Here is a 12351-nt window from a genome sequence, read left to right on the forward strand (position 1 = left end):
AGGCTCCTTGCACCCTTTTCTGTATGCCCCCCTCCCCTTTCCCAGATGCGCAGGGCTAGGAACACCTGGGCTCTCCACTGTTCACGTGACAGTTGAAACCACCTACTTTAAAAGACACAGTTGTTGCTGACATGGCACATGGTCTTCTGATCAGAGAGTGCTGTGAATACAATGCTATAGAGTCTAACCCTCTCTAGTCATTAGTATTTTTTAGATATGAGGAAATTAAGAGGGGACAGTACGGAACTATGCAAAACTGAAGGGAACCAAGAAGTTCCACACTAACAGGTATTGGAATTAGTGTCACATTTATAGTGTGGGGATATGAACGTAACCTGTCTCCCATGTGTGTCTGCAGAGCCAATACTACACTATCTTCCTTAAAGGCCACACATGCTGTGATGCTTACTAAGCACTGGAGAATAACTAGGCAGCTGTTGTGCTGTGACCACTGCTTAGTACACGACTCAAACTGTCTCAGTGGGTACGTCTACACTGCAACCCAAGGCATGACTTCAGCTAGGGTAGATACACCCATGCTAGCTCTACCTGCACTAGCATGGCTAAAAATAGCCGTGGAGACGCAGCAGCGCAGGCTTCAGATACACGAGTAGATACCCCAGGTTTCCAAAATACCTGGCCTGCCCACACTGAAGCCCTCACTGCCGCATCTGCACTGTTATTTTAGCCATGCTACCTGCACTGTCATACATCAGATTGCAGCGTACACATACCCAGTGTTACCTTGGGCTTCCCCAGGCTGCTTGTTGAATCCCTCTAGTTCTTCTCATCTCATACTTAGGCTGTAAGCTCTTTGGGGCAAGGACCATTTTTGTGTCCATACAGTGCCTAGCACAATGGGGCCTCTAGACCAGTAGTTTTCAACCTTTTTTAATTTGGGGACCCCTGAAAACGTTCAAATGGAGGTCGGACCCTTTTAGAAATCTTAGCCATAGTCTGCGGACCTCCAGAGGTCCATGGACCACAGGTTGAAAACCACTCTTCTATAGTAATGACAACCTTTCATGAACCCCTTAGACATAGTCTGCGGATCAGTAGGGGTCCGCAGACCACAGGTTGAAACCACTACTGTAGGCATCCTTGCAATACAAATAATTAAGAGTAATAAAATAAGTAGCAGCTATAGGCCAGTTGGTAAAGAAATCTAGAGAGACTTCTTTGTAAATGGAGTTGTAAGCAAACAAGAACATAACACTATGGAGTAAGCTACTAAAGGTTGGTATAGATATAAACCACTGAAGGAATATGATGTGTGTGATGGGTTGGATCACCCCCACCCAGAATGCCACCTGATATACTGGGATCCCACTAAGCCCCCCTGTTCCACCAGCCTGGGCTTCCTCACCCTGTCCTTGCTGTGTCAGGCCCTCAAGCCTTCTCTAGCGTACACAAACACAGGTAAGGCCACACCCAGCTGCAGACAGAGACTGAAATCAGCTGTGTGAGAGAGGATTCAGCTCAGGGATTTACCCAGCACTCACGTACACACCTCCTTTGGGGTGTAAACCTAAAATAATATTGTCTTGCTCTGTATAGAGACATCTGTACAGCACAAGCTCATAAAAATTACCCCCCTCTCTCAATGTGGAGGGAGATAAGCCCAGCTTTTTGCCCCGCCCAGATATGAATTGTACAAACTGGTTTAAAGAAAAAACAAGTTTATTAACTACAAAAGACAGATTTTAAGTGATTATAAGGGATAGCAAACAGATCAAAGCAGATTACTGAGCAAATAAAACAAGACACACAAACTAGGCTTAATACATAAAGGAAATTGGCTACAAATAGTAATTTCTCACCCTAAATGTTGTTTTATGCAGGTTGCAGAGTTTCTTGAAGGTAAACTGCACTGCTTGCAGCTTAAATCTCCAGGTACATCCTTCACAGGCTGACCTTTCTCAGCCTGGGTCCCAGACCTTCTCCCCAGATCAGTCTTAGGTGTTTCCAGCAGTCATCCTGGCCAGTGATTCCTTGAAGAACTGGTGACCATGATTAACTCACTCTCCAGCCTTAAATAGAATTTATATATGATGGGCATCTTTTCTTTTGCAGGCTGACCCCCATACCCCCTCTTAATGGAAATATACTGAAAGCCCAACATGGGGGTCTAGTACCAGGTGACATGATCACCTCACCCTGTAGTGTCAAAGCAGCAACCCAGGAAGCTTCTCAGGAAGGTGGGAGAGTAGTATCTTCAAAGTCTTATTGTCCTTCCTCATGACCCATTCATGCTGATTGCCTACTGTGGGCAATGCCCTACTGGTGGGCATTTCGCAGATGCAAACACTTTTGCAATTGATACAGATCTTATATTCCTAACTTCAGATACTGCAATGATACATAGGATAGTATAATAATATTTGGTAAATCATAACCTTTCCAATGATATCTCTCAAGATGCATCTTGCATCAAATACAACTTAGTTATGCCACATTCATATATCTATGAAGAATATGGGCGTGATGTGGCAATGAGTACTTGGGGAGAAAAGTATTGTGGGACGCCACAGCTGACCTGGCTAATTGAAACAAGGAAAATGGATCTAGATGGACAGCCGTGTTTGCTTCCAAGCAGAAATCCCCTATGTTCCCAACAAAAAATAGGAGCACATTTCTCTCTCTTACTCATGCATACTTTGCAAACCTCCAGAGACTACTCTGTAAACTGGAATGATAAAACAAAATGTCAAGTCAATAAATGGGGCACTGAATCTCTGTTTGTTAGAGGGAGGCCCTGTTTGAATTGAAGGGAATAATACGTTTTCACTTCATAAACAGCAGAGACTTGCAGAGGAAACGTCATCTTCTAGAATCATCTAAGGAAAGATAACAGAATAGGGCAGCACAAATTTACTTGGCTAGCCCACTATTTTCAGAAACTGCAAAAGAAAATCCATACAGCTGTAGGCATATTAAAGTATTTTCTTGACACCCCTTCTCTAATGTCATAACAAATACAATGATTTAGTTTTCCTGTGGATTGCCAAAAAGAAATAGCGATCAATTTGGTTAAAAAAAAAAAAAGTTTAGTGGTACCATATTTCCATAGTATATACCCACAATCCCAAACTCCTCCCAAAATACCAGAATAGTTGGGTGATTGTGCACAATGATCAGCAATGAAACAGCTAACAATATTGCCACTGAAACTCTTAACATTAGACTACAGCCTTACCACACCTTTTCTTTGAATGGACAAAATTCACAGCTATTGTTTGTCTGCAGACTCAAGAAAATCAGCCTTGGACAGGGCCACACTTAGAAACATTTGTTTTTAATGAAATGTTAAATTCTGGCATAGGCGCTGGAGCACCCACAAGGGGGGAAAAATGGTGGGTACTCAGCATCCCCTCTGACCAGCTCCTCCTCCTCCCCCCATTTCCCCTGCCTACCGGTGGCCACACTGATCAGCACCTCCCCCTCCCCGCCCAGCACCTCCCACCCACCGCGATCAGCTGTTCCATGGCATGCAGGATATGCTGCGGGGGAGGTGGGAGGTGAGGGTGGGGTGCAACAGGGCAGGAAGAGGCAGGGCGGGGGCAGGGACTGGAGTGGAGCCAGAGGGGAGAACCCCCAACATGTCAGAAAGTTGGCACCTCTGATTTGTGAAGAAACTGATAGGGTCAATGTAGAAGTGGTGAAATCAGCTACTTGGGAAACTGTTTTAATGTTGTACTAAACTGGGAGGCAGAGTGGCCCAATAGATGGAGCACTGAATTAGGACTCAGGGAACCTGGGAGTCCAGCTCTGCTACTGGACCACTGGGTGACCTTGGGCAAGTTATTTCTCCTCTCTGTGCCTCAGTTTCTTCATCTGTAAAATGGATGATAGAATTATGGAGATAATGGTTAGACCTGACTAGACGATGACAAGTCTGATTTGTCGCAACTTTTGAGGTTTCAGAATTTGTGTGTGTGTGTTTGTTTCACATTGAAATGAAACATAAACCTCTCAAACATTTGTGTGAAATTGAATAGTGTCTAAGTTGCCAATTTCAGATCAAAACGTGAGCTTTTTGATTCAGGTCCCTCCCTCTTACTTTCACATTAGAACTGGCCATAGAGCCCTGCACCTCAAAACCCCTTCCTGACAAACCTGTGTCAAAACCCATACATCTCTGCAAAACAACATATGTCAACACTACTTCATTTAGTTGAAAATGTTCCACTCTAATGATACTGCCCTCCCTTGTCAAGCCCTTTGAGGCCTACTGATGAAATGTGCTATATCAGAGCTGGGTATTATTATTACTTATACTGATGTGCAGTAAGAATTCAAAACACAAAGGACACATTTATTATTTCATAATTCAGTTAAGAATACTTGGCAGTCATATTACACCTTTCAAGTAAGGATCTCAAAGCATTTTACAAATTATTAACTAAGCCCTGCAATACCCTTATGAAGTCAGGGTTGCACATATAGAGAATGCTTCAACCACTGCTGAAATACAGCCTTCTCTGGGGTGAAGTACAGCAGCCATTTAACAGTACACAGCAATGCTAGAGAACCAGAGAGGGCTTAGAATGAAGGATACTACTGTACCTCTTGAAGAAACAGGACATTTGAAGAGGTAAAAGTGTAATTATCCAAAGCAGAATTGGGATAGCACACTGAGCTTCACGGACTGTCGGTCCAAAATACCCTAAATCTGATAACTTTCTGGGCATGCTTAAAAAGGCTTTAGTTTGACAGGATTTGGGAGGAGCTAGTGAGGGTGGAAAGGAGCTTCTCTGTTTGATTCACTAGCTAAGTTAATTGGTGAACGTTTATGATTGTTTAATGCTGCTGGCAGGCCGAGTCTGTTATCCACAGATGACATTTGAATGCTTCTGGGCAGTCATTATTTCATTCCAGTAAGACTAATAATTATCAGGGTGCCTGGGACTTCATTAATTACTGTTAAATCTAAAAGAATTACAAATATTCAGAATAAAAGCACATCTAGGGCCTTAATCATTGTGAATGACCAGTCCCTGCTTTATATCTCATTTGAACAACTGTGTCTCTACCCAGCACAGTGCCCTTAGCTCCATGATGAGCCGCGAGCTTAGCCCTGACTCAGGCTATGTCTACACAGGCAATTGAATGATAAAAAACTTGTGTCTTTCAGAGGTGTTTCCCCCCCACCCCCGAAAGACAAAAGTTTTGCTGTGACAAGTGCCAGTGTGAACAGCATGTTGTCGGCAGGAGCGCTCTCCTGCCGACAACACAAACGCTGCTCATTGGGGGTGGATGTTTTTTGTCGGCAGGAGAGTCAACAAACAGCAGCTACACTGCGTGACTTTTAGCAGCATGGCTGTAGCGACACAGCCCAGTTGCTAAAAGCTGCTTAGTGTAGGCTTAGGGAAGGTCTACACTACAGCTGGTATCGATGCTCTGAGATCGATCCACTGGCAGTTGATTTAGCTCGTCTAGTAAAGACCCACCAAATCAACAGCAGATCGTTCTCCAGTCGACCCCTGTACTCTACCCTCGACGAGAAGAGTAAGGTAAGTCAATGGGAGAGTTTCTCCTGTCGACCCCCCATGGTGTAGACCCCGCGGTAACTTGACCTAAGTTACATTGACTCCAGCTATGTTATTCACGAAGCTGGAGTTGCATTGCGTAGGTCGATTTACTGCGGTAGCGTAGAAAGCCTAAGAATCACCAGCACCACTTCCTTCAGCACCTCCATGTGCCTTGGAGGACTTCTGTCCATATAGTGAACCCACCCAATCCTGCTTAGCTCAAGAAATGTTTACAGAATCCTGCACAAAATAGCCCACAGCTTCTCACACAACACACATCATCTGCTGTCCACTCTAGGTCAAGTCTTTGGCCTGGGTATGGGCTATCCTTATTCAGGGCTAGATTCTCTGCTGCAGTCATTTACATCAATGCAAAATGGGTGTGAAATGCTACCATTATGAAGTGGTAGCATTTTACACCTGTTGGTACTCACTGTAGTAAATAAGTGTACAAGGCTCGGACGAGTGGCGAAATGGGCCATCAGTGCTTATAAAGGCTAAACTCTCATTGAAATCACTGCCTACAGACTGCAGGATGTGGCCGTTTGTTAGGTAACAGCACTGTACACAGTCATTTACACATTTATCTCTAGCCTGCACTGCAAAAGATGTTGTTATACCTCTGTCGCTTGGGGGTGTGGAATATCCATACCTCACGGCAACGTAGTTATACCAGCCTAACCCACAATATAGACAGTGCTACGTTGATGGGAGGGCTTCTCCTGGCGAGCTAGCTACCACCACTCAGAGAGGTGCAATACCTTCACCGACTGGAGAAATTCTTCTGTCAATGTAGGTAGCGTTTTCGCTAAGTGCTACCATGGTGCAGCTTCACCAGTGCAGCGCTGTAAGTGCAGACATGCCCCCATCCAGCAGCATCTTTTTCTTTAATGCAGCTACTCCCAACAAGGAACAACGTCCTGGGTAAATTCTACTGCTCCTGAGGGAATTCTGCCCCATCAAGCATGTGCAGAATTCGTGTCCCCTGAAGAAAAATGACTTCTGATGGGGAAACAAAGGGAAGCCGCAAGAGTGGTCAAGCGCCCGTCCCTAGCAGTGCAGACAGGCTGGTTTGAGCGCCTGGAGCAGCCTGTAGAGACATAAATCACTGCTGGAATGGGAGGGGGGATGGGCAGTTGTGCGTGGAGGGAGGGGGAGAGAGAGAGAGACAGACAGAGACTGACTGTCCCTCTCACACACACTACTGCAGCATGCTTGGTATGGAGGGGCAGGGTTTTGGGGTGTTTTTAAGGAGGTAGGCGTGGGGCAGGCTCTGTCCCCTCAGGCAGAGCAGAACGCAGCAGCCTGCCTGCTTAGTGAATTGTTCCCATTGTCTTTGTGAATTCCCCCAGAAGTATAAAACTGGTGTGAAAGTTTTAAGGCTCCTTTACATTGCCATAGTGGTGTAAAGGACAGTATGGCCTTATAAATACTTATGATGCTTTAGCGATTAGAACTGGTCTAAATTTTTGGACTGAAAACATTTCCTATCAAAATGTGCTCCATTAACTGTTTCTGGAGATGGTCAGTAGCCAATATAAATTGCGAGTTTGATTCCCCCATCCTCACTTGCTCTTCAGTGATGATGTAACACTGAGCATATGGCTGCATATATTTGTTGAATAATAGCTAAAAATAAAGGGTCAAATGGAGCTACATTACTATTAGGCAAGGGGGGGTGGGGATTTCCTCCAATGCTCCCCACTCCCATTCTCCATCCATTGTATTGTAGTTTAAATAAATTACCAAAATAATTGAAATCAGAGTGATTATATTGCATTATTTTCACAAATATTCTGTGCAGAATTTTTAATTTGGGGGCGCAGAATTCCCTCATGAGTATAAGGAGCAGAAACATAGAGCATTAGCTTTTGTACAGCTGCACTCTCGTGTGAACAGTGCTGAGGGGCTTCCTTCTCACTTAGGGAAGGATAAACACCAGGATCTAAAGCCAGACTAAAGGAAAGTATTAACTGTGGAAAAAATCCTCACCCTTATATTTCATGTCACAGGTTGCTACCGCACTTCCTGCGGAAAACCATCAATGGCTCAAGTTTCTCAATGGGAAAACCAGAAATACTGGGAAGACCTGGCTTCATTTTCCCAAGGCATTTAACCTTGTTTTATTTGGCTGTTTCTCTAGCCCTTCTTAGAAACATGTTTTCATTGTTTTGTATCCATTCCGGGGCACTTGCATTTTTCTAGGATAATTCAAATTCAAATTGCCACAAGTCCTCCTTTTCTTTTTGCGAATACAGACTAACACGGCTGTTACTCTGAAACCTGTCAAATATTTATATAGCTCAAGATTAAAACTTCATTTTCCCTATTTCAACACCATCCATTACAAAATACAAAAGAAAGTCAAACTTTCTGCAATGCTTTTTTGACTCAGAGGACGGAGGGGGGTTTTGCACTATACAGTTGGCATTTGGCCTGGTCTGTATGCAGTGAGCCAGTGCTAGGGATAGGTCTTATAGACTGCTGCCTAGGATGCAGAGAATTTTCAGGGATGACTCTGTCAGGCCTCCTCCAACCCTAACAGGGACAACAGCCAGGCCAAGAGCCACTGTGCCAACATAGCTCCTGCCAATCACCCTTTCCACAAACTAGGACAGCTTTCAAGGGTTTCTGCCCCTTTAAGAATATCCCCTTTTCACCAGAAGAGATATTGGCTCTTTGAGAACTGCTGCACCAATGTGGCTCCAGCCTAGTCAATCTCCCACCATAAGGTAGGAAAGTGCCAAGGGGAAATGGGAAGGTCTGGTTAGTGTGACTAAAAGTTCTGTGCTGGCCCTGAACAGACGTTTAGTAGGTAGGATGAACTTTGCTGGCAATCCTCTGCCCCAGCCCCACCTTCCCCATCTCTCACTTACGGAACATTGACGGAGAAGCTTCCAAAAAGGTCAGGGAAGGGAGGGATGACAATCCACACAATGCTGCCTGCTTTCCTACCCTTTCCATCCCAGCCCACATCTGCCAGGTTTTCAGTCCTTTCACCAAGCAGAGTGGAGGGGGATGCTTTGCCCCAGAGTGCTCAGTTCCTTAGTAAAAAGGCTTCTTAAAACAAAAAGCTAACAAACAAAAAAAACAAAGGAGGGCTATGGGGCTTGATACAATTATCTTAGCTTGCTCTTCATTGTCCTCTTTTTATCTCTGTTTTATCCAGGCTGATCAGGAAGTTGACCCTGAATAAGATGCGTTTCCACAGTGCGAAAACATAGCTTGGTAAGATTTTAGCTACTCTTACAATGTGGAAATGAAGTCATTGCAGCAAGTCAAGCACAATAGTAAAAGTACAAAAATAACAAAACAAATGACTCCTACAAAATCTGGGAAACGGCGAAGTGATCTGATGGGCCTTGAAGAGAACTTTACATCTAAAAACGCAAATGAGGCTGAAAGCAAAAACTTTCTAACTGATGTGCAGTTTCCTATCAGGAGATCATCATGCAGATGAATATATTTAATAAAGCAGTGAAATAGATATTCAGACAGGATACATAAGGCCCTCTCGCTCTATATGTGTGAAATTAAAATTTAGCCATGTAAAAAGTAGGGCAGGTACAATTAACCGGTCTATGAGAAGTGTTCGGTGACCAATGAACAAAATCCATAACTCTTGATGCACCACAAATGATTACAACGGCACCCTTTCTGCTGCTCTACACGTACAGGCCTGTCAGCATCCCATCATAAAGGCCTGTTTCAGAGCTTTTAATGTGGGTGCAAAAATTGGTCCTAGGTGAATTATCAGGTACTTTGGGAAACAACTGTTTCAGCCACTTGGGGTGGGTACTCATTGGAGGATCCCACATGTCACATCACCACTACCCCTCCTTCAAGGACCTTCAGCTGAGAAGGGTGGCTGGTCTTCCTTTGGGTATGTCACGGTTCCTCCCCCACTCTGAACTCTAGGGTACAGATGTGGGGACCTGCATGAAAAACCTCCTAAGCTTATCTTTACCAGCTTAGGTCAAAACTTCCCCAAGGTACAAAATATTACACCCGTTATCCTTGGACTGGCCGCTACCACCACCAAACTAATACTGGTTACTGGGGAAGAGCTGTTTGGATGCGTCCTTCCCCCCAAAATACTTCCCAAAACCTTGCACCCCACTTCCTGGACAAGGTTTGGTAAAAAGCCTCACCAATTTGCCTAGGTGACTACAGACCCAGACCCTTGGATCTTAAGAACAATGAACAATCCTCCCAACACTTGCACCACCCCTTTCCTAGGAAATGTTGGATAAAAAGCCTCACCAATTTGCATAGGTGACCACAGACCCAAACCCTTGGATCTGAGAACAATGAAAAAGCATTCAGTGTTTTACAAGAAGACTTTTAATAAAAAATAGAAGTAAATAGAAATAAAGAAATCCCCCCCTGTAAAATCAGGATGGTAGATATCTTACAGGGTAATTAGATTCAAAAACATAGAGAACCCCTCTAGGCAAAACCTTAAGTTACAAAAAAGATACACAGACAGAAATAGTTATTCTATTCAGCACAATTCTTTTCTCAGCCATTTAAAGAAATCATAATCTAACACATACCTAGCTAGATTACTTACTAAAAGTTCTAAGACTCCATTCCTGTTCTGTCCCTGGCCAAGACGACTACAGACAGACACAGACCCTTTGTTTCTCTCCCTCCTCCCAGCTTTTGAAAGTATCTTGTCTCCTCATTGGTCATTTTGGTCAGGTGCCAGCGAGGTTACCTTTAGCTTCTTAACCCTTTACAGGTGAGAGGAGCTTTCCCCTGGCCAGGAGGGATTTCAAAGGGGTTTACCCTTCCCTTTATATTTATGACAGGGTATCAGTGCCTCTCTTTGCTTGGCCACACAGGTCACCGCAGAGCTCTCCACCTCAACTGCTCTCCTAGAGCTTGATGCTGAGCTCATTTAATACAATGGCAAAACTCCCATTAACTTCACAGGTGCAGTTTAAGGCCTCTAGTCCTCGCCAGTTTGAGAAAGTGAGAGCAAACCATGGAAGCATACATCAGAATGAACCCACAATACTTATCAAAAATACTTAGCTCCTTCCACAGTGCTTTATTTGTAGATCTCAAAATGATTTTACAAAAGAGGCTAAGCACTCGTCCCCATTTTACAGGAGTGAAACTGAGGCACAGAGAAGTTAAATGACTTGCCCAAAGCCTCACAGTGAGTCAATGGCAGAGCAGGGAACAGAACCCAGGAGATTCCCAGTCTGGTGCCCTTCCAACTGCATTTCCTTTGTTAGTTTAACAAACACGGGGTAAGATTTCATTTTTTTAAGAAATACAGAGCTTAACAAAAATATGTTGTCTTTGTCTCAAGGGGCAAAGATATTGAAAGGAGTCTAATTCATAGTATAAATACATCCTGAATGAAATTTCAGTCACTTCCTAATATTCACTTCCCATGGTTTGTATATTTTTAAGAACAATACAATAGATAACTTCTGCTTTTAGGAAAAAGGTTCCTTCGGCTGTAAGGATAAATGAACTGTTCTTTCTGGGTGAGCGTTCACACCGCAGGGAAATCAGATGGATTAGAGAATGAAGACACTGAAAAACAAAACAAAGTGGTTTTCTTCTGATTGAAATTCGGGCCTTGGGATAAATACTTATAACAAGGAAGGAGCTTCTTTAGGCTAAAGCTATTTGAAGCAATATGCAAGTTTCTGCTTCAGCAGAGATTTATACAGGGAAGTAAATATTTTTATTGCAAAGTACAAGCAGAACAATAAATTACTGAACATATAATTTAGTACAGGGCTATATGAAGAGAGGGGGATTAGGTTAAAGATTAAAAACTAAGTCATGACTTTTGCTTTTAATACTCACTCTAATGAATCTTCTTCCTGAAAAGAGGAGCCCAGCTCACCTCTAGGAACTATAGAGGTGAATCTCACTTTGATTTAAAAATCTCAGTTTATCTAGTCAATTTAGACACCCAATTCCCATTGACTTTAACAGGAGCTGAGTATCCAAGTCTCCTAGGTAGCTTTGAAAATCTCACTATTGGCTGCAGTATTCCAGATGTCTACGGATCGTATGGTAACTCAGACACTGAGAGGTGGTCTTCTAAGTAAATGGGACCTAGCCAAGTTAGGGCTATGTAGAGAGTTCAGATAATGATACTTCCCTACACAGAGGTGTTGTGATACTTTAATTAATTAATGTTTTGTAAAGTGCTTTGATGTAAGACACTATAATTGGCAACATATTATTACTATTTCATTTTCTCTATCATTTACCCTACTTCCACCTAACCTATTTCAGAGGCCCTAAATGTAAGGGTTATAAAATTCAAATAAGTCCAGAGATGAAAATAATGTACCCCCTTTTAGATCTAGGTCCCGCCTGTTAAAAGTGGGACTATCATATCCAACGGTAGAACCTACAGCTTTTCAGTGTTTGAGATTTACCTGTGGAAGTAAATCCCTTTGTTATTCTTAAAGAGTCTGATCCAGCAAAAAGACTCCCATTGACGTCAAAGGGTTTTGAATCAGTCTCAAACCGAACATCTAAAGACTATTCAAGGTCACACTAGGCCTCCATAAAAATCTCTTACGAATATCTAGAAAGACACTCTCCTTTTACTCTTTTGCTAAATGGAAAAAGAGCACACTGCTGAGCCTAAAAACAACCTGAAAAGAAACTTTACATAATGAAGTTAGTGAAGTGTTGAGTCGTGGGCAGCAGCTGGGTAGCCACCATCTGTATTTGGTGATAATCACATGGTCCAAATCATGCTGAGCTTGTGTGGTCTTTCCCCAAGTGCCCTCCAGCCTATATGTTTATGTAGGCTGGGCCAGCTGCAGTGGTTGCC

The 12351-nt window shown here is 43.3% G+C and overlaps 1 protein-coding gene across 9 annotated transcripts in view; it reads right to left on the reverse strand.

Moving 5' to 3' along the window:
- DENND2B (DENN domain containing 2B) overlaps window positions 1-12351 on the reverse strand; it is a 304168-nt gene that overhangs the window by 267570 nt on the left and 24247 nt on the right. Inside the window, exon 2 of one of the 9 annotated variants that reach the window (XM_073347507.2) lies at window positions 1821-2030. The exons of the other annotated variants lie outside the window; for them this stretch is intronic. The gene's annotated coding sequence lies outside the window, so the exon portion shown is untranslated. The remainder of the gene's footprint in view (window positions 1-1820; window positions 2031-12351) is intronic. 9 annotated transcript variants of the gene reach the window in all.

Source organism: Lepidochelys kempii, chromosome 6 (assembly GCF_965140285.1).
Source record: "Lepidochelys kempii isolate rLepKem1 chromosome 6, rLepKem1.hap1, whole genome shotgun sequence".
Classification (NCBI taxonomy): Eukaryota; Metazoa; Chordata; order Testudines; family Cheloniidae; genus Lepidochelys; species Lepidochelys kempii.